General features: G+C 36.6%; 1 protein-coding gene across 2 annotated transcripts in view; it reads right to left on the reverse strand.

The window, feature by feature from the left end:
- Window positions 1-26,515, reverse strand: part of Pou2f1 (POU class 2 homeobox 1) — a 117,681-nt gene that overhangs the window by 77,284 nt on the left and 13,882 nt on the right. The gene's annotated exons all lie outside the window — the stretch shown is intronic.

The raw sequence follows: 26,515 nt of genomic DNA on the forward strand, positions 1-26,515 counted from the left end.
CAGTCAAATGGACAGAACTAGAAAATAAAAAAAACATTCTGAGTGAGGTAACCCAGAACTAGGAAGACAAATATGGTATGTGTACTCACTCATAAGTGGATATCAGGCAAAAGCAAAGGATAATCAGACTACAGTACATAACCCCAGAGAAGCTAGGTAGCAAAAAGAGCCTAAGATATAGATCCGCCTAGAAAGGGGAAATAGACAAGCTCTCCTGAGTAAATTGGGAGCATGGGAAGGAGGGGTTAGGAAAGGGAAGAGGGAGAAGATGAGGGAACAGGAAGGTCAAGTTGGGCAAAGAACAGAGAGGGAGAGCTAGGAAAGTAATATCTTGATAGAAGGAACCTTTTTCAGATTATCAAGAAACTGATACTGAGGAAATTCCCAAGAATCTACAAGGATGAACCTAGATAAAAGTAAGCAATAGTGAAGAGGGGGACTGAACTGGCCTTCCCTGTAATCAGATTGAGGACTACCAACCATAATTGTCAAACCTTCATCCAGTAACTGATGGAAACAAACACAGAGATCTATAATTCACCATTAGACCAAGCTCCCAAGGCCAATCAAGGAAGGAGAGGAAGGAGCGACAATATGAGCAAAGGACTCAAGACAATAATGGGGAAAACCCACAGAAACAACTGACCCAAGCTAGTGAGAGCTCACTCCGGAATGCAGGTGACAGATTGCGGATTGGGCAGTTTACTAGGCCACTGGCCAGAAACAACCCCTAGTACAAGAACTAGCTTTTTGGAGCTCATTTCCTATGGAGAGATAGCTTGTTCAGCCTAGACCTGGGGGGGGGGGGGTTTTCTTCAGTCCTGCCTCAATGTGGTGATGGGACAGACTTGTTGATTCCCCATGGGAGGGAATGAAGAACAGCTGTGTGTGTGGGGGGGAGAAAGATGGGGGAGCAGGATGGAGACGGATAACTGGGATTGATATGTAAAATAAAAGATAAACAAATTTTAAAAAAATGTTCCACTGTCAAAACCTCAGGTAGCATAACTTCAGGTACATCCCAATCTTCTAAAATCATTAATATTTATATGCTAATGGCCAGTATTTTACAGCACACAATTTCTATTTAATAGGGTCTTCAGTTTGCCAATAAATTTGCCTAACAACATGCTGGTGTTGTTTTTAATATCCTTCATTTACCTAATATTTTGTTCTTTAAGAAATTCTTACACTTAATAATTACCATTTATTAAGCCCCTACTCTCTGATCCCGTAACTTTACAAACTATCCTCAACAAGGCAATCAAGACAGAGAAGAGCATCAGGTCTCTAGAACACTCTTAGTCCTACATCATCTTGTTTCTCCACGGTTGGCAAGTAACTGCATCTGTACTACCTACCCAAAATTTTTAAGACTAAGACTGAAGAGATCAGGCTTGGTTTGCATCCTCCACCCCCATAAAAATGAAACAATGGTTTGTATAGATTAATGTTCAAGTTCTTGTAACTTTTCCAAGCACTGATAAGACAGAGCTACAAAGTTCTCAGTAGACCTGGATCAGCAAATTAGACTGACTTCTGAAAACTGTGTTTTCACAATTCAAATGACAAAACCCAACTTAAACACTAAATTCTCTCCAACCTTAAGTCAGGTGTAATAGCTCATACCTATAATCCAAGCACTGGGAGGCTATGAGGTGTCTAAGAGTTCAAGGTCAGGCTGGGCTATCTATGGAGAGTCTACAGGGAAAAAAAGAAAAACAAACAAACAAAAAAAATTACCCTCAACCAAAGGAGGATTATCAAGAACAAAAACATAATATTGATTCTTGGGTATTATGTAGAAATAATGAAGTTATTTTCTGGGTAAAGCATGTACTCCTGATGAGCAAATGTTAAGTATAAAGTTTCATTAATGGCCAAGAATTTCTAGTTTTAGAAAACATACTAAATTTTCTAAGGTCAGAAAACTTGTAAGGAAATAAACATAAAACTTAGCTCTTATGAGCCATATAATCTATGGCACAATTATTCCATGCTATCATTGCAGCCTAAGAGCAGTTAGAAATACCAAAGATAATACAAAAGTATATTTCTGTGACTTGATTCAAGTTTAATTATGTCTGTTAGCATTTTGATTAAAAATAACTGTAATGTCATAGCATCTTGTTTCATTGTCGTCTTCTTAACAGTTTCTCTGTGTAGACCAGGCTGACCTCGAACTCACAGAGATCCGCCTGTCTCTACCTTTTGAGTGCTGGGATTAAAGGCATGCACCACCAATGCCTGGAATTTCTTCTAATTTTTTTATACATCTGAAAACATAAAACCAACCCTTGTTTCTATGCCAAGTAAATACAGAGAGCTGGTGAGACACAGAGAACATGTGAGACACAGGGTGCATGTGAGACACACAGAACATGTGAGACTGGCATAAAGATCATTGTTTTCCCACCTATGTTTTCATCAATTTTTGTGGAAACAAAACATTGTGTGCCCCCCATGGTTCATTAATTTCTTTTTTCCATTCTCAGTTAAATGGGTTTCAAGGAAATTGTCTTAAGTCTTCATTTTATTACAGATCTCCTGTCCTTGCACATCTCTCTCCCTAGGGCACAGTTTGAATGCTTTTAAATAAAAATCTATCCATGTGAGAGGGGGAAAAAAGCCACCCATCTCAACTTTTTATGAATCCTACTACCTTGAACTACTTGTAAGGCTTCAAATCTTTTCATGCTCAATCTTTTAATAAATATAGGTTTGACCAATCTTACTATGCCCTTTCTCTTTCAACCATCATTTAATTCTATACAATGAGACCCCTGTGAGGCCTTGGCAGCTAGAGAAGGAAGGTTTTAGACACAAATACATTTAATGTTTAAAAATCACCCCAGCAACTCTTCAAAAAGCTTCTAAGAAAGCTCAAAAAGAAAAGCTGACCCACTGCTCTAAATGCTTCTTTCTATAAGCACTTTCTTGAGGTATTCGTTCTTACTTGATTTTTCTAATTCTGCTTACTAAGGTTATAGGACAATGATATAATATGTTTTAAAGACTTAGCTTTTAAATTTAAAGCTGAATGGTTCTAAAATGTTAAACTATTTAAAACAATGCAAGTTGTTTAATTTATAGTATAATACATAAAATGTTAAAATCAATACAACAACCCTTGGGGGGGATCATTATTTCACAACAGAAATCCTATGTGTGTGAACTATATGGATGTGTAGATTAGCAAAGAGAAACAGTGGGTATTTTAGTGACAAGCCTTATGATAGGGGCAAATTTATGTTCTTGAAATATTATGGCAGGAGATGGAGCATGCAATAAAAGAATGAGATTTCACTCTCCATCTCTCAACGGCAAAAGCTTAAACGTATCCATATCAAAACTGTTTCCAGTGAACAATATCATGAACACACTGGAGTTCAGCAATCGTGTGTGACTGTCAGTATTCCTCCTGAAGACAAATGTCACCCCAAAAATACAAAAGAAGAAAAAAAATCTAATGTGTGCCAGAGGCAAAAGCAAGACAAGACCAAGTCTCTCTTACTTGCCTCTTAAGAGTTCTGGCTACATCTTTAGAATATCCCATACAGCCAACAGTAACAGTAATTTCCTATACAATACAAAGCGAGAGACTTCTTGCCTTTTATTTTGCTGCCAAGTATAAACCTAAAGGATTCTTGCTTACTACTGTGCCCTCAAATCATGAAACTATTCATGATTCCTAAAAAGCAATGACAGGAGTTTACAAAAGGTCAAAACATTTTTTCAAATATTTAACATACACCAACATGCACACCACCCTCTCCAATTACAGTAAAGCCAGGTTTTACTAAATCATATCTATAGTCCTAAAAGGGCAGCCCCATAATCCATAGTGAATTCAAGACAGCCTGTAAATGTTGTCACAAATTGCTTACTGTAAGTTCAGTATTACAAAAAGATTATATGTTGCTGAAAGGTCAACTTTTGCTCTTTTCTACATTAAAATAAATGTTTTCATTTTTAAACTGACATTCTTTCCATCTCCTCCCTAATAATAACACAAACCATTTACTGACTGTTCAATTTCTTTCAAAGAATAAAAATTGTAGTGAGATATTCACCTTGTCTGCACCTGTGGCATAGACCATGCCCATTAGGGGTGGAGACAGGGCAGGGCATGACCTTGGGGAACTAAGGCTGAGGAGGGAGCTCAGAGAGCTCTCTTGCTTGCCGCACAGAGACAGGAGTACATCCGGAGGCATCCTTGGGATCAGGAACCTGCTGGTATTCATCTGTGAGTTATTTCTCCCTGAATAAACATCTATTCGGCCTGTTTGTTTCTCCTTATCCTTATTAAACATCAATAAAAAATAAATAAAACCAATACCCAAATCTCTAGTCATCAGGTACCCCATCTTTGCAGTAGAATAAGGAGGCCTTTAGCTACCTGGTAAACGGGAGTGGGGGGGGGGCGCACAGGGAGGGCGGGAGTCTTTTCTTCTATAGTTAACTATGATCAAAAGTCAAGAACTACACATTTTCGGCAATGTTAAAATAAAAATAGCTGTACAATAAGCAAACTAGTCTCAAATGTATACAACATGAAACTTCAGCAACTTCTGGCCATGTATGGTTAAATATACCTATAACCCCAGTAACAAGGAAATGGAAGCAGGGAACACTAGGTATCATCCTCAGCCAGACAATGAGTTCAAAAGCCAGTCTGAGCTACATGAGACCCTGCCTCAAAAAAATTAAAGCAACCAATTTCTGTACTATTTTCCACTTAAAGCTTTTCTTCCCCCAGTTCTTAGTTCAATACTAATGAAAATACACAGTAGCAAACCTATAAATAAGTCAGCTCAATTCCAAAGAAAATACAGAGTAACAAACCTATGGGTAAATCGTGTACATGACACCAAAGAGTAAACATGCTGATTACCAACAGGTTCTCATTTAAAGACTGCAGCCAGTAATTAAATTTGTTATAATTGCCCATTCTACTGTGTGGACAAAGAGAAGAAAAACTAACTCACAAATCCACAGTGAATGTAAATCAAAGTTATAACTTAAAAAGTCAGGATATTAACTAGCACAGAGTAGAATAATACCATAAATCTTTGGTTCCTTCCACCTGCCCTGGATTCTTGGGTTGCAGCTTATCTAACAGCTAATTTTCTCTTCTTGTGGGGTTTTACTTGGTGTGCCTGCTCTCCACTTCCATTTCTATCCCTGTAGCTTTTAAAAGGACATAAAGCAACTGTATTAAGAATGCCTAAGATATCAAAGACCTAAAGCTCCACTGGTTGTGTGTGGCATAGGAGGAAGGGGAGGAAAACGTGAGGTAATGAGGATCTACTATATTTACCTTATGTGCAGGGCATGTGGACAACAATAGAAACCATGCAGGGTGCACTTTTGGTCAGAAAAGAACATGGCAGCCTAATGTGAGGCCTTTGTTCTTCAAAAGGGTCTCCTTTCTCCCTTTTGTGCTTCACTTAATTCATGGCATCTGAGCTGCTCTTGAACTTGACAGATGAGAGAAAGAAAGGGAGGAGAGAGAGAGACACACACACACACAAAGAAAAGGGAAGGGAGTACTTCAGAGAATTCATTGTGACAAATTAGTTCTACTGCTAGATTTAGTGAATTTTTGGAATTCTGAGGAGTTGGCAAGTATAATTCAGAATTAAAATCAATTTTTCCAGAGATTGCACTAAGTAAAAAAATTATAGGTTTTTTTCCTACTACAAATATTTCTTGAATAATAAGAAAATACTCATTTTTCAAGTCACATGAAAGATAAGCATTCTTTTAGCAGCATCAGTAATTAAACGATTCCAAAGCTTAGGGAGATTCTGAGAAATAAATAGCACTAAAGAACATCACCAAAAAAACCCACTATCGCCACCTACAGGATAAAAGTGTGCATTCAAGACTAATATTTTAAAAGACATTAACTGACTTTTATCTTAAAATTAATTAATTAAAAATATTAACTAAGCAAATAACAAAGCCCTAGGAATCACTAGCTAATTTAAAATTTTATTAATATAAATAACTCTGTTTTATACTATAACACGCTAACAAAAATCAACTTAAAGCAAAAAAAGACATAGTTGTAGGACCCAACAACACTCTGTCCTGTTGTGGGGGCCAGAGAGGTGGCCCAAGTTCCATTCCCAGCATGTAGAACAACTCAGAACCACCTATAGATCATGCCTCTGGCTTCTGCTGGCACTTGCACTCACAGGCACACACCCACAAACATATACTTAATTAAAAATAAATTTTTTAAAAAGGAAAAAGATATCTATAAAATAAAAAGTAACCATGCTGGGCAGTAAAGTACATTTTTGTTATTGTCTTTGGAAGATACTCTGTATAAAACAACCAAACAAATTTAATAGTTGTCCTATTACTGCTAGAGTTAGTATTCACTTCTACAGAGCTTTCTGTTATGTGTGACTTAGATATGCAAATATCTATCTTATGCCATAGAGGCACACATATTTGTAGTTTTCTTACAACTTCATTTCCTCTGCTATTTAATATATTTTACATTTTCTTTTGATCGTTATAGACATAGCTGTCATTTGGGGGATGTTAAAACAATAGACTGACATACTAGTGATCTGTGAGCAATATGCTCTATTGAATTACTTCTATTTCCACTTAACCACCAGAGCTTCAAGAAATAGCACTATTTGTGTATCTTTTTCTACTAGCTTCACTATTTCTGTAAACAAATGACTAGTGACAGAGTAAGTGAAACAGTACAAACATTTAAAACTGCAATGTATCAAAACTGTTCTCCAAAAGTTGTGCTAAGGTAACTTCCAATGTTATTATTTTATTTCCCTTTATCCTATACGATGTTTTAAATATTTTACATCTGATAAATTACCTGAGAATGCCTACACATGCTTTTCTTCAAATTAAGTAGCTCATAAGCTTATTCCCAAATTTGCTGATAAGAGTTTGTAAAATTATTACTCTTATAGAATAACTTTAAAATGAATGTAACAACAATTCAAGAAAAGGTCATGAATTTTAAGGCCAATTAAAATTAAAGATCATGATCTGAAAAGCGTGTACAAGGGGATACATGGGAAGGGTTGCAGAAGAAAGGGAAGGAAGAAAATTGTGTAATCGTAATTTCAAAAAAATTAAGAAAGAAAATGCAATGTTTCTAATCATGGCTTGAATAAATATGAAGTTATTTTAGGGTTCAAGTTTATGGATGCAACATCACTAACTCTATAGTTTCTCAAATGCAGCACTACATACTTTTTAAAGCAGGCAATTTTGGAAAGAAAAGTGGACTGACCTGTTCACTGTAGAGTATTTAGAAGAAAATGGGTCTCTGACCATTCCTCTTCCTGGCAGAAATAGGATGAGCAAAACCCAGCCTAGTTGAGAACCACAACCACAGGGTACTTATCTCACAAACTCCATTAAAATTTTAAACGTATTTTATTTATTTACTTTGATTGTGTTTAAGTGTGTGGGCATGTGATGCCTCTGTGCATTTTGTGGAGGTCAGAGGACAACTTGTAGCAGATGGTTTTCTCTTTCCACCATGTGGAAAGAATTGAACTCAGGCCATGAGGCTTGTCAGCAAGCATTCTTAACCACAGAACCATCTTGACAGGCATCATAAGGCCTATTTTTAAAGTATACAAGGAAACTCACAAATGTGCTAGGGACGGAGGGAGGGGCAGGAAAAAAGGGTGTGTAAGAGTGGGATCTGTTGTTAAATACAATGGCCAGCCATGTAAAGATCTGAAGAAGTTTAGTTAGAAGATCAAGAGCATGGATAGCTGGTAAAAAGCAACCTGGGCTTCCTGGAGTGGAAGCACACTTTTTACTTTACTCCAAATGAAATGGGAAAGAAATTCTATCTTAAAAGATCTGAAGGAAAGCATGGATAACTTACATCAATAGGCTGCAATGGTGAAAACAGAAGTCTTGCGATCTAGACTCATGGTAGGTATAGTGGAGATAGAGATGGATTTGTATGTACTATTAATGTGCTTAATTAAACATTAGTTGGATTCTATCACTTCAAAAGCCTTCCATTAATATTTTTCCCACAATGAACTTTATGCACCCCAGGCAGGCCTCACACACCCATAACTTCCGGTTCTCCTGCCTATACCAGTCTGTCCTATTTATGGGGTTCTGGGAACTAAACCCAGAACTTCATTACTGTTAGGAAAGCATCCTACCATCTGAGGTACATCATTCTCAACCCCTAATATCATTTAATGGCTACAGATAATCTGATCCTTCTAGGATTATCTTATGTCTTCAGTGACCAAAATTTGTTCCAGCCACAATGACATTTCAGGTCATCTAATACTACAAATTCTTGTCCGCGTGGGGTCCTTGATGCATGCTGTTCTCTACCTGGAATACCATTTTCACTTTAGCTGTCTACATGCTCTCCCATTTCAATTCTTAGCTTTAAATTCACTTCTTCCAAAACACCTTCCCCTCTAAATTCACTCCCTTTGAATTTCCCTTTCCTCGTATACTCCCCTGACAGGACTCACCCCAGTTTGTAATTACCACAGTAGTTTATTATTAATGGTTAACATTTGTTTCTGCAAACAAAGTCTACAGAAAACTTGTGTACATTTACCATCAGCTTTCCATGATCTGTCACAATATCTGGCACACAGCCAAGTCTAAGAAGTACCTTAAGTTCTCAGCACCTTAATATGCAGCCTTCTCTGCACTCTTAAGACTCTCTGAAGGTTACAACTACAACAGATGAGACAAAGAAAGAGGACACCACAAGGAATTTAATGGTCTGTATGGAGTAGAGTATGCAGAGAAAGTGAATGGGGAAAAGGCCTATGTTACTAGGCTATGAAATCAGCAATTTATTAAGCACCCAAAAGGGAAAAAAAAAAAAAAAAAAAAAAACAAAAAAATGAAAAATGCATATAAAGGCTTTCTAGCAGATTAAAATTTTAACACTTTTTTCAAAAGATATATTTTTATTTATTTATTATGTATATAGTGTTCTGCCTGGATGTGTACCTACAGGCCAGAAGATGGCTCTAATCTCATTATGTATGGTTGGGAGCTACCATGTGGTTGCTAGGAATTGGACTCAGGACCTCTGGAGGAACAGCCAATATTCCTCTGAGCCATCTCTCCAGCCCTGGAAGATTAATTCATCTGTGGTATATAACTAACTCAATTCCCAGCACCCACATGATGGCTAGCAACCACCTGTAATGAGATCTGGGGACCTGCAAGAATACATACAGGAGAAAGGATGTATACATAATAAATAAATAAATAAATAAATAAATAAATCTAAAAAAAAAAAAAAAAAGAAAGGAAAAGAAAAACCAAATGGGGGAAAATGGTGCAGTATAAGGATATAAGTATGTATTTCTTTCTCCCACACTTATTAGTAAAGATTCTTACTGTTATTTGATAGCCAATTTAAGTTTACAGTTACTTTAGTTTTACAGGGGAAAAGGGCAACAATGAAAAAATCCTCAATCATTCATTTATTACTAACAATGCCACTGGATTAATGCATAGAAAGCATAGTTAAGATCATGCTACTCAAAACACTGCCCCCCACTGTCTACTGAATTAAGTCCAATCACCATTTGGTATTTAAGATCCTTCACAAACTGGCCTCAACTTACTTTTTCTTAACCATATTTTAGCCAGAAAGACATTTTCTCCAAACATAGCTGGTGTTCTTGCCTCTATCAGACCTTGCTTCCCCTATTCTCTTTTCCTTTTTAAATTTTATTTGTTTTTTGTTTAAGAGTATTAGTGTTCTGCCGGCATATATGCCTGCAAGGCAGAAGGGGGTATCAGATCTCATTGGGAGTCATCATGTGTTTGCTGGGAATTAAACTCAAGACCTCAAGGAGATCAGCCAGTGCCCTTAACCTTTGAGCCATCTCTCCAGCCTCTCTTCTTTCTCTGAAGTACAGCCTCACCCTCCAGATTCGTAATCCACCTGTTAAAATCCTATCTGCTGTATTCTTGCTCCAGCTCTTGATTCCCAATGAACTACCTCAGCTCACTTCAGATGCAGATGGTCATTCCTAAAGCATAGGAAAGCAAAGCCAAATAAAGCAAACAACTCCCTCTGCAAAAAAAAAAAAAAAAGGGACAATATCTACACACATAATAGCAAATAACTGATGCCAGGTGGAGGCAGAGGCAGATGGATCTCTGTGAGTTCAAGGACAACCTGGTCCACAGTGGGAGTTCCAGGACAAGCTACAGGGAAACCCTGTCTCAAGGAAGAGAAAAAAAAAAAGCAAACAACTGTATTTATTTATAATTTATAAACTGCCTCTAAAAACTATTTCCTTTGGGGGCAATAATTGTTTCTGATTTAGCTTTTGTTTCTCACAATTCTTTAAAACAAAGTATGTACCTGAATAACTTGACTAAAACAGTAAAAAAATTTTACATTGAAAATTTATCTTTGGTCTTCTTCATTGGGCCACATTAAGTATTTATACTGCACCTACTGATTTAAAATTTAAAAAAGCAGAAATAATTAAAACTACAAACAAAAAGCATTCCAGGTCAAGTCTATAACTCAATGGTACATGATTTGCCTGGCATATAAAAGGCCCTGGGTTCGATCCCCAGTATCACAAAACACACACACTCTCAATAAACAAAGGTAAAATTTTAAAAACTCTAAAAAAAAATAAGAAATAAAGCATCATGAATGTTTAGTCAATACAGTAGAGCCCAGCAACCTAAGTCCATAGTCCTAGGTGTCAGTTAACACAAATCTATAAGGACAAGAAAAACAGTTTATCTTGTACTATTTTGAAAAGCCAAACAAATACATTAAAACAAGTATATTTATTAACCACAAAGTAAACAACAACAAAAAGTAACCCTGCTTACTGCTATTATTAAGGGTACTAATTTAGTAAGACTGCTTAGGAATATATATATTTCCTCCCCTATTTTATGTTTTTACTTGGTACTTAATACTAGTTAGTGGAAGCAGAGATTTCTATTGTGTTTCATTGTTCCCTCAGCACCCAGAACAAAGACCAACAATCACTACCCTCAGTGCTTCAGGCTGCTTAGCCTGGCTGGGAATCACTACTCCCAGGAAACAAGAAGTAGAGCAGCAACGAAGATGGGGCTGGCAAACTATCATCTGTGATGACACACTGTCATAATGACTGTTTTTATACATGGCACACAAGCTAAGAATAGTTTGGATTTTGTTGTTGTACAGATTTGTTTATTTTATCTGGTTGTGTGCACATTTTTTTGCCTGCATATATGTATGTATATGCAGCACACATGTGCTTAGTGGCCATGGAGATCAGAAAAGGGGTCTCATGGAACTGGAATTAGGGATGGGTATGAGATACCATGTGCATGCTGGGATCTGAACCAGGTCCTCTGCAAGAACAACAAGTACTCTTTAACTGATGAGCCATCTTCCCAGCCCTAGTATGTGGTGACAGAATAAAGCCTCTGAAGATCAGAATGCAAAGCTAGCCACAGTCATAGAAGCTGGGCAGTGGTCGAACACACCTTTAATCCCAGACAGAGGCAGATGAATCTCTGTGAGTTCAAGGCTACCCAGGGCTACATGAAAGTGAATCAGTCTAAAAGAGAAACAGAGCCCATGCCCAGCACCAGAGAGGTATATATGAAAGGAACAGGGCATTCTGACTTCAGACTTGGCAATTAAGTCTCCAGCCATGATGAGGTCAAGATCACCTGATCCTTGGTAGAGGTAAGAGCTCTCTGGTAGCTTGGCTGCTGTGCTTCTCTGATCTTCAGCTTGAATCCCGATACCCGATACCTGTCTCTGGGTTTATATTATTTTTGTTACACTAGTATTTTTGGTTTTCATTTTTTTTTAAATGTGTACATATGATGTATATGTGTGCATGTTCCTGTATGAATTTGAGTAGGGATGTATGGAAGGCAGAAGATAACTTTGAATGTTGGTCTTTGCCTTCCTTGTTTGAGACTGGGTCTCTGGCCCTTGAGCTCCCTGAAATTCTGTCGTCTCCACTCCCATTACATTTAAGGAGGACTGGATTTACAGATGTGTGCCACCATCTCCATCCAGCCCCATGTGGATTCTACAGATCCAAACTCAGGTCTTCATATTTGCATGGCAAGCTCTTTATCTATGGAGCCATCTGCCCAGACTCTAAGAATAGTTTTTACAGAACATCTATAAAATATCTGATCATAAAGACATTAACTGTAACTAAGAAATATTATTCCTTTAAAATAATTCTGCTCTAGGCTTGTATAATGAAAATTTTACAATACTACTATATTTTACATTTTGCCAATTAAAAATGCAATGACATTTTCTCTCGTTAAATAAGCATCTATATAATGTCTTCCATTTTGCTTCTAAGCTTACAAAATCTAAAATATTTACTACATATCCCTTTAGAGAAAAGATGACACTAGTGCCTGGTACTAGTGTACATATGATTGACATACCTGGCCTTTAAGCATGTCTAGACACATACTGGTATTATTTGTGAGGAGGAAGGTTTTAAATTTAAAAAAAAAATCACTATATATATATATATATATATATATATATATATATATATATATTCAATTTAATACATACTATGTGCAAAGAAAACAGAATGGAATTTCTTGCTGGGGGGTTATTTTAAAGGTCTCCCAAACATCAGTGTATAGCACATTCAAAATAAGAACTATGAGGAGGAATTTGATTTTTTTTTTAACCCTTCTCCCAAATAATAGAAATACATCTAAGCTATAAGAAATAACAGAAAGCCAGCCATAGTGATACACACCTTTAATTCCAGCTCTAGAGAAGCAGAGGCAGGCAGATCTCTTGTGAACTGGAAGCTAGCCTGGTCTACATAGTGAGTTCCAGGACAGCAAAAGCTACAAAGTGAGAAATTGTCTCAAAAATACCTAAACCAGAAAATGGGGCGTTTTAGAATCAGGACTGGAGGTTAAGAGCACACAGTTCATTCATATAACTGCAGCATAAAAGTTAAAGGTGGGGACATTGAATATCAGCTTTCCTATGCTCAAATCAAACTGTTATACCTAGAACTTAGCTTCAGAAGCTTGGACTAATCTCAAGATTGTTCTTTAAAATGGTTTCAAAACATGTACATTTTTATATACTTGAATATTAGTTACACAACACAGTTAAGTACATAGCCTGGTATGTCATCAGTGTTAATAAATGTTTCTTGTCTAAATAGATTCCTTACTATTTCCTACAAAGCAATCAATCAGTCCATTTCCCATGTTCTCCAATGTTCTTTTTGTATTAGCGTTTTAACAAAAGCTTTTATTTCACCTCTCAGCAACTTTCTTTAGACCTGGAGCTATCATATATCCTAAGTTTCATCTATTTTTAACATTTTCAACTAAAAATCAATGTTAGTGCTCAAAAGACATTTTTCTAAAAGAAAGAATTATAGTAACTGACAATAGACCAAACACCTAATCATTTGGACACGGGTATACATTACTATAGTCTATTAGCTTTCCTTTTTCACAGAGCAAAAATACAGCCAATGTTTTAAAAAGAAGTTGCTTTCTTAAGTTAACCTGCTAAGGTTAAAATGAGCACTGGCTGGTTTTTTCAGTTAAAATCAAAGAAAAGTAGTGCCAATGTCAGATTTTCAAGCAAAAGACTATTTGATGCCCCAAATAAGACATGATTCCTCAGTACTACCTATTCCTGTACAAAACAATAAATGATTCCCTGAAGGACATGGTCTGCAACTCATCCACCCAACTTAATAACAATCATCACCAAAAGTACCCTGGGGAATAGACAGCATCAAGAAATGACTGTTCCAAGTTTAGGAACAAAATTAAAGGTTCTGGGAAGACATTTTTCACAAGCATATCTAGACAGTGAAAAGGGGGTTGCCAAATTCAGATAGTATTTTACTGCTTTATATGTATCTCTCTCCCTACAGCAACTAAAATTATGAGTGTCTCGAAGGTATGTGTAGCTATGACAGTGCATTTACATCTAACATATCAATAGGTATCCATTCAGAATCTTCACAGGAATAAAGTCATTGCATGGATATATCAGAGTTCCTATATATGCTCATGCTATTGTGTGTGCGCTCACACACAGGCACACTTTCCTTTCATCCATAAGCAGTTCATCCAAGACTACCATTACTTAACTTTTCAGCTGAGTAAGTACAAACACCACTGAGCTGATTGTGAGATCTGAATGCTAATTTCAGTTGCTTCTAACCACATTCATACAAGTCACTCATACTCAGCTATTCTTAACTTGGAATTCAAGGCTATTTTCATATTTTCATCAATTATTCAGCTAAGACTATTTCCACCATCTACTCTTTTTTTTTTTTTTTTTAACAACTTTATAATTTCTATTGTCAGTTGTGGTGCTAATCAATTTCAAGGTACAGAAAACACAACACAAATGAAACAAAACAAACTATGAAGTCATTGGCTTATTAGACACTCAAGAAATGTTGCCAGGACCTGATACTATACATTCTTTCTCTTGCTTCTTTGCACTCACTTTCTCAGGTTCCATATGGTGAGCAGGTAACTGCAACATGCCAGTTTAAGTATAACAAAGACCATTCCATGCTCTAGCAAACATGGTGATAGCTCCATCTGAGCAGTAAACTCAGTCTGACCCAACCAAGGACTGCAGACAAACCTGAACCTGTAATTAGGCTGTGCCACCCATTGGACATGGAGCAAACATGGAGATAAACGTACTTTGAGACAAAAACACTGACATTTTTTACACTTTCTCCAACCAAGGTAAATCCCTGTACTTAGGAACCTAACCACCTAGCTGTTATCCCCAGTTTCCCATATTTCCTAAGAACTAATCGGTCCCTTGACATTCTCATCTTGATGCACAGCCACTATTCCTATGGTCCCCCCCCCAAAAAAAAAAAATCACTCTTACTTCCTAAATCTAATCAATTTTCAAGGATTATACCTTCCCTCCCACTTTTCCTGCTCTCCAACTAGGGCTGTTAGGATTCTTTTAATCTGGGCCTCTAAATCACCCCACCCCAACCCCCTACCCCCAGTAATGGGACTCAAACCAAGACCTTGAGCATGCTGAGCAAGTGCTCTTCCCTGACAGACTCTGTATCATACATGGATTATTCTGATGAACTTTCAGCAACCTTGCTGCCTCTAATTTCATATAACTAGAATGCATGTTCTGTTCTGTTACCTGTTATGTTTCTGAAGTTCAAATCTAAGTTACTCTCTGTGTTCATAAAGCATCCTATTTGCTACCCTCTCTACCCTGGAGTTTTACTTGCAATTTCCAAAATTCAGAAAGCTATTTCCTACCTATCATTTGGTTCACATGTATTTCTAGATGGAATTCTCTTGTAATAAATCTCTCTTCTAAGTCACCTGGAAGAGTAAGGTTGAGTTAAGGCCTTTCTGCTTTTATGAAACCCTTCTGAGACATCTAAAAGGATCATGTGCCCCTTTGTAAATATCTATGTGGTAGTTCTCCCTCGCTGGCAGAGGGTCCAAGCCCTCCACTGGATGGCAAAAGACAGAAATGACCCTGCAATGATGGGAGATGTCATTCTGAGGCTCCTCCTCCAACCTCCTTCCACACTGCATAATCTGACTTTATTCTTATAAACACACAACTATTATAAGGTTTAATTTATAAATTAGGCATATAGTGATATAGAACTATTACAATGTATAGTGTAAAAATAGTGGTGGCACACTCCTTTAGTCCCAGCACTTGGGAGGCAGAGGCAGGCAGATCTCTGTGAGTTCAAGGCCAGCCTTGTCTACAGAACAAGTGCCAGGACAGGCTCCAAAACAATACAGAGAAACCCTGTCTCGAAAAACTAAAATAAATAAATAATACTAAAATTAAAAATATATGTGAATATGGTCTCTCAAAATACTCTTATTGTACTATACTTTTTCGCAGCATACTTTTTTTTCCTTTTCTTTTCTTAAATATATTAACTTCTACATTTTCATTTAAAGGATATACCTGGGCATATATCCCAGATGTCATTATTAACTACTGTTGTATCTGAGTCCATTATTAAATAAAATAAAGATTACTTAAATACAAGCACTAGAAAACTCTGATAGTCAATCTAGTAACCAACACAATTACTGTCTATATGATGACAGCATACATAACATGAAAAGGCTCACAACTTGGGCAAGATAGAACAAACTGGTATAGGATTTCACCATGTAACTCAGGCAGCATGTAATTCAAAAATGTTTAAATAGTTATTCCTACATTTTGCATGAAATATTTTCATATCAAAGCTGATAATGGGTAATTCAAACTAAGAAAAAAATTTTGGATGAGGGGGCAACTTGCTTCTATCTCCTCAGTGCTAAGATTATAGGTGTGTGCCTCCTTTGCTGGGGATTAAACCTAACACCTTGTACATACTAGGCAAGTACAATACCAACTAAGCTACATCCCCAACCTCCATCATAATCTTTAAATCAGATTACTACTAATTGTATGAAAATTATTAAAATAATACTAAGGCATTTTTCCTAATTTCAGAAAGTACTATAACTTTTCTTCTTTAAAAACCATGTAATGTGTGAACAGGCTTCTAAAAGCAAAGTATAAGGAAACACAGCAAAAACTAAAACTTTCCACCAGCCAACATTTCTGCCTTTTTGCCCATAGAAGCAGGCACACATGACACCGGATTCAAAAAAAAAAAAAAGGATGGCAAGGACAGCAACTGACCACCACAATGACCTCCTCCTCTGATGAGCTATGAATTAAAAACTTAACTTCTAATTTAGATTCAAGAAAAAATAATCTAAAAAAATAAGAATGAAACAGGACAGGACAAAATAGTGTCTTATTCTACAGGAGCTATTTAATAAATCACAGAATGTAGAGCCTGAAAGTTTTCGAACTCAAATATAAACTCTTGAGTTAAGAAATACAGAAACTCTTGTTCTCTTGTTTCTTTAAAATCAAGTCTTTCAGAAGTATCTCATTAGCAAATTCATCCTTAAGTTCTCACTGGCCCACCTTTAAAATACACACTGTGATGAACAATGAACTGCATGCAATAAAAGAAGGGCATTAAAAAAATCCACAAGCCCAATTAGATTATGTAAACTAGAATCAAATGTACACACAAATCAGTTAATGGAAAGAACCTGGCAAAATGCCAGCCACTGTAGCCTTTGCAATAAAAATAACAGAAACATCACCTTAGAGAAATGCGTTTTTTTACTTATGTCATCACATTATCAGATCAAGTCACAAACTAGTTGGGCATGTCAGAAGCTGAGGCAATAAGATCTTGAGTTCAAGGCCTACCTGGGCTATAATATGAGGAAATCTAAGAACAGCCTGGACTACACAGCAAGAACCTCTCAAAGAAAACGCCATAAACTAGTTACCATCAATTTGTTTTGTTATAAGAAATATCAAATTCAGTTACAATTGTAAAGAATATTTTAAAACCTTTTCTAACAATCAGAAATATTGTTTATCTTGCCATTTGTGGTTCATTATGAACATTCTTCAGTTTAAAATTTGTAACAAAATAGGAAAGTGAATAGAATAAAGGCTATAACTACAGAGCATACTAATTTGGTTTGTATTCTCAAGTAAACAACAATAGAATTTAATACATCACTGGCTCTCCTTCACAGTAGAGAAAAAAAATTGAACATCAAAGACAGATTTGGAGTCTTAAGCTCCCCTACAACACTTAGTTAGTGGTCTCTGCATGGACATCTCCAACATGGAAAACAGGTCAGGAATGAGAATTTGAAGAGCACTTTAGAAAGCACACTGAATTAATTCTTCAATTGTCTCTTGTGGTGGTTTGAGTAAGAATGGCCACCAGGGGCTCACAGATTTCAATGCTTGGTCACCAGGGAGTGGCACTATTATAAGGTGTGGCCTTGTGGAGGAAGTGTGTCACTGCGAGTGGGCTTTGAGGTTTCAAATGTTCAAACTGGGTCCTGTGTCTTTCTCTTCCCCGCTGCCTGCCAATTCAGATGTAGAATTCTCAGCTCCTCCAGCACCATGTAGACCCATGGGCTATGATAATGGACTAATCCTCTGAATGGTTAAGTCAACCACAATTAAATGTTTTCCTTTATAAGAGTTGTATGGTTGGGGGCTGGAGAGATGATTCAGGAGTTAAGAGCACTGGCTGCTCTTCCAGAAGATCCAGGTTCAATTCCCAGTATCCACAACTGTCTGTTACTCCAGTTCCAGGGGATCTGATACCTTCACACAAATGCACATAAAATAAATAAATTAAAAAAAAAAAGTTGTGTGGTCATGGTATCTCCTTACAGCTATAGACCTTAACTAAGGCATCTCTTTAAGGGTATATCCCTGAGAGTGCACCTCATGTTTGGTTGTTACGGGTGCATATTAGCAGTTAGCTCCAGTTGCATCCTCCCAGGGCTTTGTTAACAATAAACTAATTCTCTGAAAAATAAGATCGACTTTTCCATTTCATGTTCTTGCAGTGACATAAAGAATTAAAATAATATTAAGCATTATTTTCTACTTTTACCTAAAAATGAAACATAACGATCTAAATTCTGAGAAGTACCCATAACTTAATTATACAGATCAACACAACAGCAAAATCAAATAAAACAAACAAGCACTATCTCACATCATGATGATAGATTTGTTTCTGTCTGATCTGTGGCAGACATTTCTTCCCCAAATTACCAGCATATCTCTAACATTCTGAGACAAGTGTCTATTCATTTGTTCTCCCTCTTATACCCTATTCTGTTCTTCGTTGTTCAGAAACAAAATGCCCAAAATGAAAGTAAAGGTCAAAACACTCCTAACATGAAGTACAGTGCTAGAACTATCCTCAAAAGACAACACAAAAAGAATCTCATCAAACACATAATGCTACTTTCCAGTAAAGAGTATGCAAATGTCAATTACAAAATTAACATATCCCCTGCTAATAAGATGAGAATCTCCTCACCCGATAGTAAACAAGAGGCAAGGATAACACTTTCATGGCTTCTCATAGAACTTCACTGCATATGAAAGGCTACTATTACACTGTGTGTATCATCATCCTCAATTCTATGACTATCTTTTCGTTTTAAATCTACCACATCAACAGTCAATCTTAAACCTTTTCATCACCTAGAATTAACTGGTCCTCCTCTAAAACTTTAAACTCTCCAACTGCAATTCCAACCTTCTAGATATTTCACACCCTACCTCCTTTACAGACCTGCTCTCAAACTCATCCAGACTTCCAGCTCTTCCATCCTCCCAGGAGACCACCAATTTACTCCAGTCTTCACTTCCTTTATAATTATATTTTGTTAAATTTCATAGGCCAATAAAGCCCTGAATCCTGGGAAGCTATCTTCTCCATTTCCTTCATCACTAGTCTTTATACATCTTGGCTTCCTCAGTGCCATTAGAAAAATAAAAATAAAAATAAAAGACATAGCCCTAAACCAGCTAAGTTTTCTCAAAATGTGTCTTTGGAACCTAAATTTCAATAGGTTTGACAAGGAGAATTTCAGGTGAATAGATAGAAATGTAGAGACACACAGGAGAAAGCTGGTATCAAAAGGAAAACAAAGGAGAAGCTTGAATGTGTGGAAGGTTAAGAATACTGATAAGTTCTGGACAGGCTCAATGGCTTCAAATTTTGCAAGTTTTAGATGAAATTTAGAGTTTTTTCTGGATAATTATCTCCAAGCACATCCAGGATTTAGATTCCTGCATAGTCAAAGTCCCAACTCTGAAACCAGACAACCTGGGTTTAATGTCCAGCTACTCTATTTCCTAGTTATGTGGTTTAGACTAGACTAGTCATCTCATCTTTCCTAACTTTTGCTTTAAGTTTAGCATTATCATAATTTTAGCCATCCATTTACTTAAAGCCATGCTTTCAAAAATATGAAGCCATGCAGACAGAGCCTGCTTTATTATGTAACCCACAACTCAAGTTTGCAGATGAGGAAATTTTACCCTGAACAAATCATAACCAGAGCCAGAAGTGGTGGCTAGCTTGTGTAATCCCAGCACTTGAGAAGCTGTAGGATTTTGGCAAGTTGAAGCCTGTCTAGGCTACGGTATAAGACTCTATCTCAAAAAATAACAAATAAAAGACTAAGACCACTGAGGAAGACAATAACAAAACACAGAATAGTTATCTTTTTTTTTTTTTCTGCTATGCATATCTATAGGGCTCCTGGGGTTGTTTCGAAAGGTGCACAAGAAGATAGGAGAGGTAATATAACTTACCACTGAACAGTATTCTATCTCAGCCAAGCAAGTATCACCAATACACTGGTTTGTTTCCATGAATAACAAAGTTTCAAAAACTGTAACGAAACTGTCCTTCAAGATCTCACAACAACTAGAAATAAACTTCAGACATGTTTGCTTTTCCAACACTCATCATTCCTCCTTTACAGTTGTGCTACTACCTAGATGTTACATGATGGTCACAAGCAATATTAAGATCTTTCCTTCTAAAGAATGAAGTCCATAAAGGAGAGTCTCTCATGTCACCCTCACATCTCTACCCCATATTCAGTCTTCCACGGCCCAAAACCAAACCCTAGAGAACACTTTAAACACTTATTATTTTTTGTATGTATGAATGTTTTGCCTACATGTATGTGTAGCTCATGTGTGCCTGGTTCCCTCTGAAATCAGAGAAGGCAATGGATGCCCTGGAACTAGTTAGAGATGCTTGTAAGCTACTACGTGGGTGCTGGAAATTGAACTCAGATCTGCTACAAGAGGAGTAAGTTTTCATACCCAGTGAGACAACTTTTCAATCTCAAACAACCAACGTTTTAGCTTGAAGACTCTTTTAGGATCCTAAAAATTACTGAAAGTTAAGTGTTAGGTAGATTTCTAAAATGGCCTCCCCTGTTACCTGACTCCTAGTATTTCTACTTCCTTTTGAGTGTGTAACGATCAAGTAAATTTGCTTCTAATAACATGGCACAGGGAAGATACTACTTACGAGACAATTAACAGTCAATGAGGATTCTTTTGCTCTGTTTAGATGAAAAGAATGAACAAGCAAAGTACCACTTGTTTAATGTCAGTAATTCTGGACCCTGAATGTTTGGGGCTGTCTGCTTTCAGTGTGATACCTCTGCTCTTACGTTCCAGTGGCCTAGAACTAAACTTGGAGTGTTAAGACCCTCAGCTCTTAGAATTATGGATCCTAAGAAGCCAGAGCTCTTAAAAGCATTCTGGGAATCCCCCAGCAGTCAAGCAGCACTTGCATTTTTTCCGACACCTCAGCTCTCCACCACCCTTCACCTGTCTCCATTTCAGCTCTTCATGTTCCACAGCTGCGACTCTACCATCTCTCCCACATTGCTCTCTTCTATTGACTATGCCTTGGCGGGGGCTGAATCGCTGGCTCTTTGTGTTTGGGGCTCAGCCTGCTCTAGCAGAGATAAAGGCCCCAAGTAGGTCAGTGTGGGAGAAGAATCTGACAACTGTCAATCAAGTAACTGAAACACCGGTGACTGACAATTTTTGTCATAAAATATATTTACACAAATTAAGGGGTGCTAGCTATGAAGAATGAACATTAAAAGTAATAGTCTTTTTATTTATTTATTTTTAATTTTTTGAGATAGGGTTTCTCTGTGCTTTGGAGGCTGTCCTGGAACTAGCTCTTGTAGACTAGGCTGGTCTCGAACTCACAGAGATCTGCCTGCCTCTGCCTCCCAAGTGCTGGGATTAAAGGTATGCACCACCACTACCCTGCAAAAGTAATAGTCTTATTTTCAGAAAATTTTCATCCAATACTTAGCCCTTTGCCAAATACCATTTCAGAGGGAAAACATCCTCTTAGGAGTTGAGTCTTTCTAATCTGTTTCAATTCAGTTACAAAGGAAATGATTTCCATCCTGTAATGTTCTTTCCTTGATAGCTTTCTCTCTGGTTCTTTTCTTATTCTAACAAAGTAAGCTGGAGAAGCTACAAAGCAAGGGAATGAGGGAAGTTTCTGAACAACTAAGTGCCTAACAAGAAGGAGCTAACACCCTCAGTCCCACAGTGAGGGGAACTGAATCCATCCAACAATCATGTGAGCAAGCTCAGCAGATCTCTCCCAGCTGAACGTTCAGATGAGGCTATAGCTTGGGCCAACCAAATTGCAGCCTTGTAAAAGTCCTAACACAGAGGACCCATCAAAACCATACTGAGATTCCTCACCTTGAAAATCTATGTCTTCTTTCTACATACTATCTATCCTTTAAAAAAAAAAAAACTTCATTCTCAATTCCACATTCAGGCTCAAAAGTACATGTTAAGTACATGTTCTTATACTGTTCCAGACCTATTCAGGGAGGATCTTAAGCTCTCTGGGATACTCTCTACTTGAGATTCTTGAGATTCCTTGAGAAGGAAACTAGCAATATAATATTATTAAGAACATGCACAAAAATGCTCAGAGTAGGTGATTCTATCATCAGCTATGCACAGATATGCATAGCAGAACAAAAAAAAAAAAACTATTCTGTTACTACTGCTGAGAAGTTTAACACGTTTGTAGTAGTAGGCATGATACGAAGATAAGGCATGTCATAATGAAGTAGTTAGTAAATATGTATCCATTATCACATGAGCTAACCACTATGTAAAATGAGGTACTAAAAGGAACACTTCAATTCTCACCTCCAGAAACTCTTACATTGAATTGAGGAACTTAAAAAATTAATCCAAGCATGGCTTTAAAGCCAGCACTTGGGAGATAGAAACAGGTGGATCTCTTGTGAGTTCCAGGACAGTTAGAGCTACATAGGAGAATTGGGGGGGGAGGGGGTCAGAAGGAGAAGAGAGAAGAAGAGGGAGGGGAAGAAGGGAGGAAGGAGGAAGAGGGAGGAGAGGGAGAAGGGAGAGAGAGAGCTTTGCACAAAATAAAAATTACATATAACCTTAAATATGTTGCTAACATTACTGTTTTAATTGATGTAAGTTTTAAAATCAACACAAGATACCGGAACATGGCTTCTGTTATTAAACAACTATATACATAGGGTAAAAACAATTAGATAAGTTGTGATTTTTCTGTTATCCAGACCCATTCTACCTTAAGCTAATACTACCAACTGAAGTTGTATGTAGATTAATTTTAAAACCAATATATCCTACTGTCAATTTGCTACAGCAAAGGTTACTTTCAAATTCCTTTAACTACATTATTACTTCATCTGCTTAAGTGATTTTTTTTTACTGACATCACTATGTACAAGTCAGCACTAACTAGAATTAAAATTTCTGATTCCTTCCTTTTAAAGCAAAGTATTTAGCTATTTCCCCCAGCCCCGACAATTGGAATTGTGTGTAATAACATAAACAAGTTATAGCAGATGTTTTGTTAGATTACTTGCTTGTAGGATGCATGACATCATCCATTGAGAAATAAATGGTGAAACAGTAAGGGAGATTAACTACTACCTCCTGGCTAAGAACTTTCTGAAACAATTTCATTCAGAAACATGAGTCTTCAAAGCTGAAGATCTAAATTATCCAAATCTCTTCAAAAAAATAATGATAAAGGACTCCTGAGAATGCTACAAAGTAAGCAAAGGAGGAAAAGAACATGGAGAGAATATATTAAAGGTATTTGTAAAGAAAGCAAAAACTAAACAACAAGAACAAAACATGGAGGGAGTTTCATTTTTTTTTTTTTTTAAGTTATTTATGTAGGAATACAAGAAAAACTGACAGGAAACTTAGAATTACCTAGGAAATACTAAGGGAGAAACACAGAGTTCTCTACAAGCTTACAGAGCTCATCATCATTTATCAGTGTCCTGCACATTAAATCAGGAATGGCAGGAATCCCTATTTAACTACTTTGTGATTTAAAATGATGTTTGTCATTTAATAAAATCACTACAAGTATATACAAAACATTCAATTACCTTTAAATTACAGCCAGTATTCCTTCCAATACTATCCTGTCCCTTAATATTTTAATTTGTCCACTATTTTTATCAAAATAGTAATGTTTCAATTTCTTCACCCTTATTCTAAATTAATTTTATTACTGTGTGCATGTAAAATGTGCAGGTGTGTGTGCTGAGACATGTGTGGAGATCACAGGAAACTCTATGGAGTCAGCTCCTTCCTTCCACCTTGGGATGGAACTTGGGCTTGAGCAACAAGTGTTTGCTTGATGCTGAGCCATGAATAACACAGTCCCTTCATCCTTTCATATGATCAATCTTCTAGTGGAGTTTTATGATTTATTACCAAAGTTGGAAAGTATTCATAACTAACATGTTAATCCTCAGTCTTTCACATAAGCCAATATTTTCTACCATCTATTGTGTTAATTTTGTCTGCAGAATCTGATAGAACCGTAAATACTGTATAATTTAAATCTTTTCTTTTCATGGCTTGAGTTGTTGCCATTTCAGAAGCCCTTTGATCCATAAAACTAAATAAAAACTTTTCCTACTCTTGTAGTATTTTCAGTTACCCTTTGAGCACTCAAATTTTAATCCCTTCACAACCAAACTGTGTACAGTGTACAACACTGACATAATTTTCCCCCTCTAAATAAGGAGCCAACTGTCCCAACCACCTGGTCCTTCTACCTAATGCCAATTTCAATCATTCCAGGCTCCTAAACTCTAATTTAATGATAAGAAGATATTTTCATGGCTGCATTAAAGTGATCATTTTTCAAAGTTTATTGTTGTTCAGGGAGTTATGCATTTTGCTTCTAACATTCCCAGCACCTGCTAGAAAGAAAATAAAAGAGAGGGTGGGAGTGAGAGTATCAAATTTGATTACAAAGCCAAACTTTAACCATTAAGCCACCATAATACTTGATTATGTATTTGTCCTTAAAGTGTGGTCTAAAATTACACTTAAATTGTTGCCTGCAGCTAGCATGTCTACAAATGATCTTTCACCTGAATAAAGACAGCAAAAACCAAAAGATAAGGTTCATATTTATTATAAATGGGATTTAACTGCAATTTGATAGCAAAGCAGATATATGGAAGCTCACAATAACACAAATATCTAACAACTTTTTTGCTGTCTGTGACAAATGGAATGTTTTTAGGGGAGAGTTTGATTTGATTAAAAAAGGGAAGCCCATAGAACAATTTTCAGAATGTACCTAGCACTGTTGTGGACAAATATTCATGCTCTAGTCAACACTGGAAAGTATATCCTAACCATGAGGAAAAGTAATTTTAAGATGGTCTCTAAGGAACTCCTCTAGTTATAATTTAGCTTCTTCTAAAGCAAAATATGTACTGCTCAATGGCTAAGAATTCTAATGAACTTTGCAATCACATTTCTCATAATAGGTGAATACAAACAGGCATTTTTTCCCTTTTATCAAGTATACTGTTAGCAAGAGTCAATTCCTTGCTGACAAAAAAATTGAGTTTCTGAGAATCAAGCCTGTCAAAGAGCCTGCCAATACAGTATTATTACCCTTGATATGCTACCTGAGTCATCAATACAATCATCTTAAATTTCTACCTTCAATGATAAGGATTAAAGTACAACTTCAAACTCGGTATTTATTCTGGTAGCACTCCTTGATGGTCTATACCACTGCACTTCCTGTTAACAAAACAAATGTGTACCATCTCCATCCCAATTACTAAACAGCCCTTTCTTATTAAAGACTGTTTAAAACATTTCTCACCCAACCTCCCCACTACAAAGCTTTCTTAAAGGTGTTCTGGTACAACATGTCTCACCTACAGGATGGAAAGTAACTTGTTACTGTACCCATTGCAACATTACTTGTTGAAGCCACTATTTATGTCATTATATGGGATTCTATTTATGAAAGTTATTCTTAGCTTAGTGCCAGGAATTGTGCTCCCTATAAAATCAACTGCTTGTTTCAAGTTTCATGAACATAAAATGATTATGTTTCCATTTCTACACCATCCACTATGAAGTCTAGAAAAGTATCTCTGCCCTATTGTTAATAAATATTTAGTTTAATTGTCAGTATTTTAGTTTATGTTTTTACTTTGCCTTTCTTGCTACACAGCTTATGAAGCTCTATAAACAACCTTAAATTTGTAGGAGGAAGCCAAAAATGAATATAAACAAGTAATATTTATTAATTTAAGGAGTTGGGGGAAAAAAAGACATGTGTGAAAAGTCAATAGAGGAGATTTCAGAATACAGCATCTAAATATAAAGACTCCAGAGTGGTCAATTCCCATCTACCTGAAGAATCAGGAAAAAGGACAGGGACAGGAGCGAAGAACAGGAGAAGAGAAGAGCAAAGAATAAGTCAGATAATTTATTCATAGAAATCAGTTGGCTAGTAGTACAAAATGACAGAGTAATTCAGTCAAGCTCACTGAATAGTTAATGTTACACAAAATACTTACATAATCACTACTCCACAGGTTTCACTTAAAAAAGTAAAACATATAGATGATAGAAAAGGAAAACATAAAAAGCTACCTGATAAAGATGGCCAAAAGGTACTACACCAGGATACAAATTAATGTGACCTGTTTCTGAGCTGCCTTA

Source organism: Phodopus roborovskii, unplaced genomic scaffold (assembly GCF_943737965.1).
Source record: "Phodopus roborovskii unplaced genomic scaffold, PHOROB, whole genome shotgun sequence".
Classification (NCBI taxonomy): domain Eukaryota; kingdom Metazoa; phylum Chordata; class Mammalia; order Rodentia; family Cricetidae; genus Phodopus; species Phodopus roborovskii.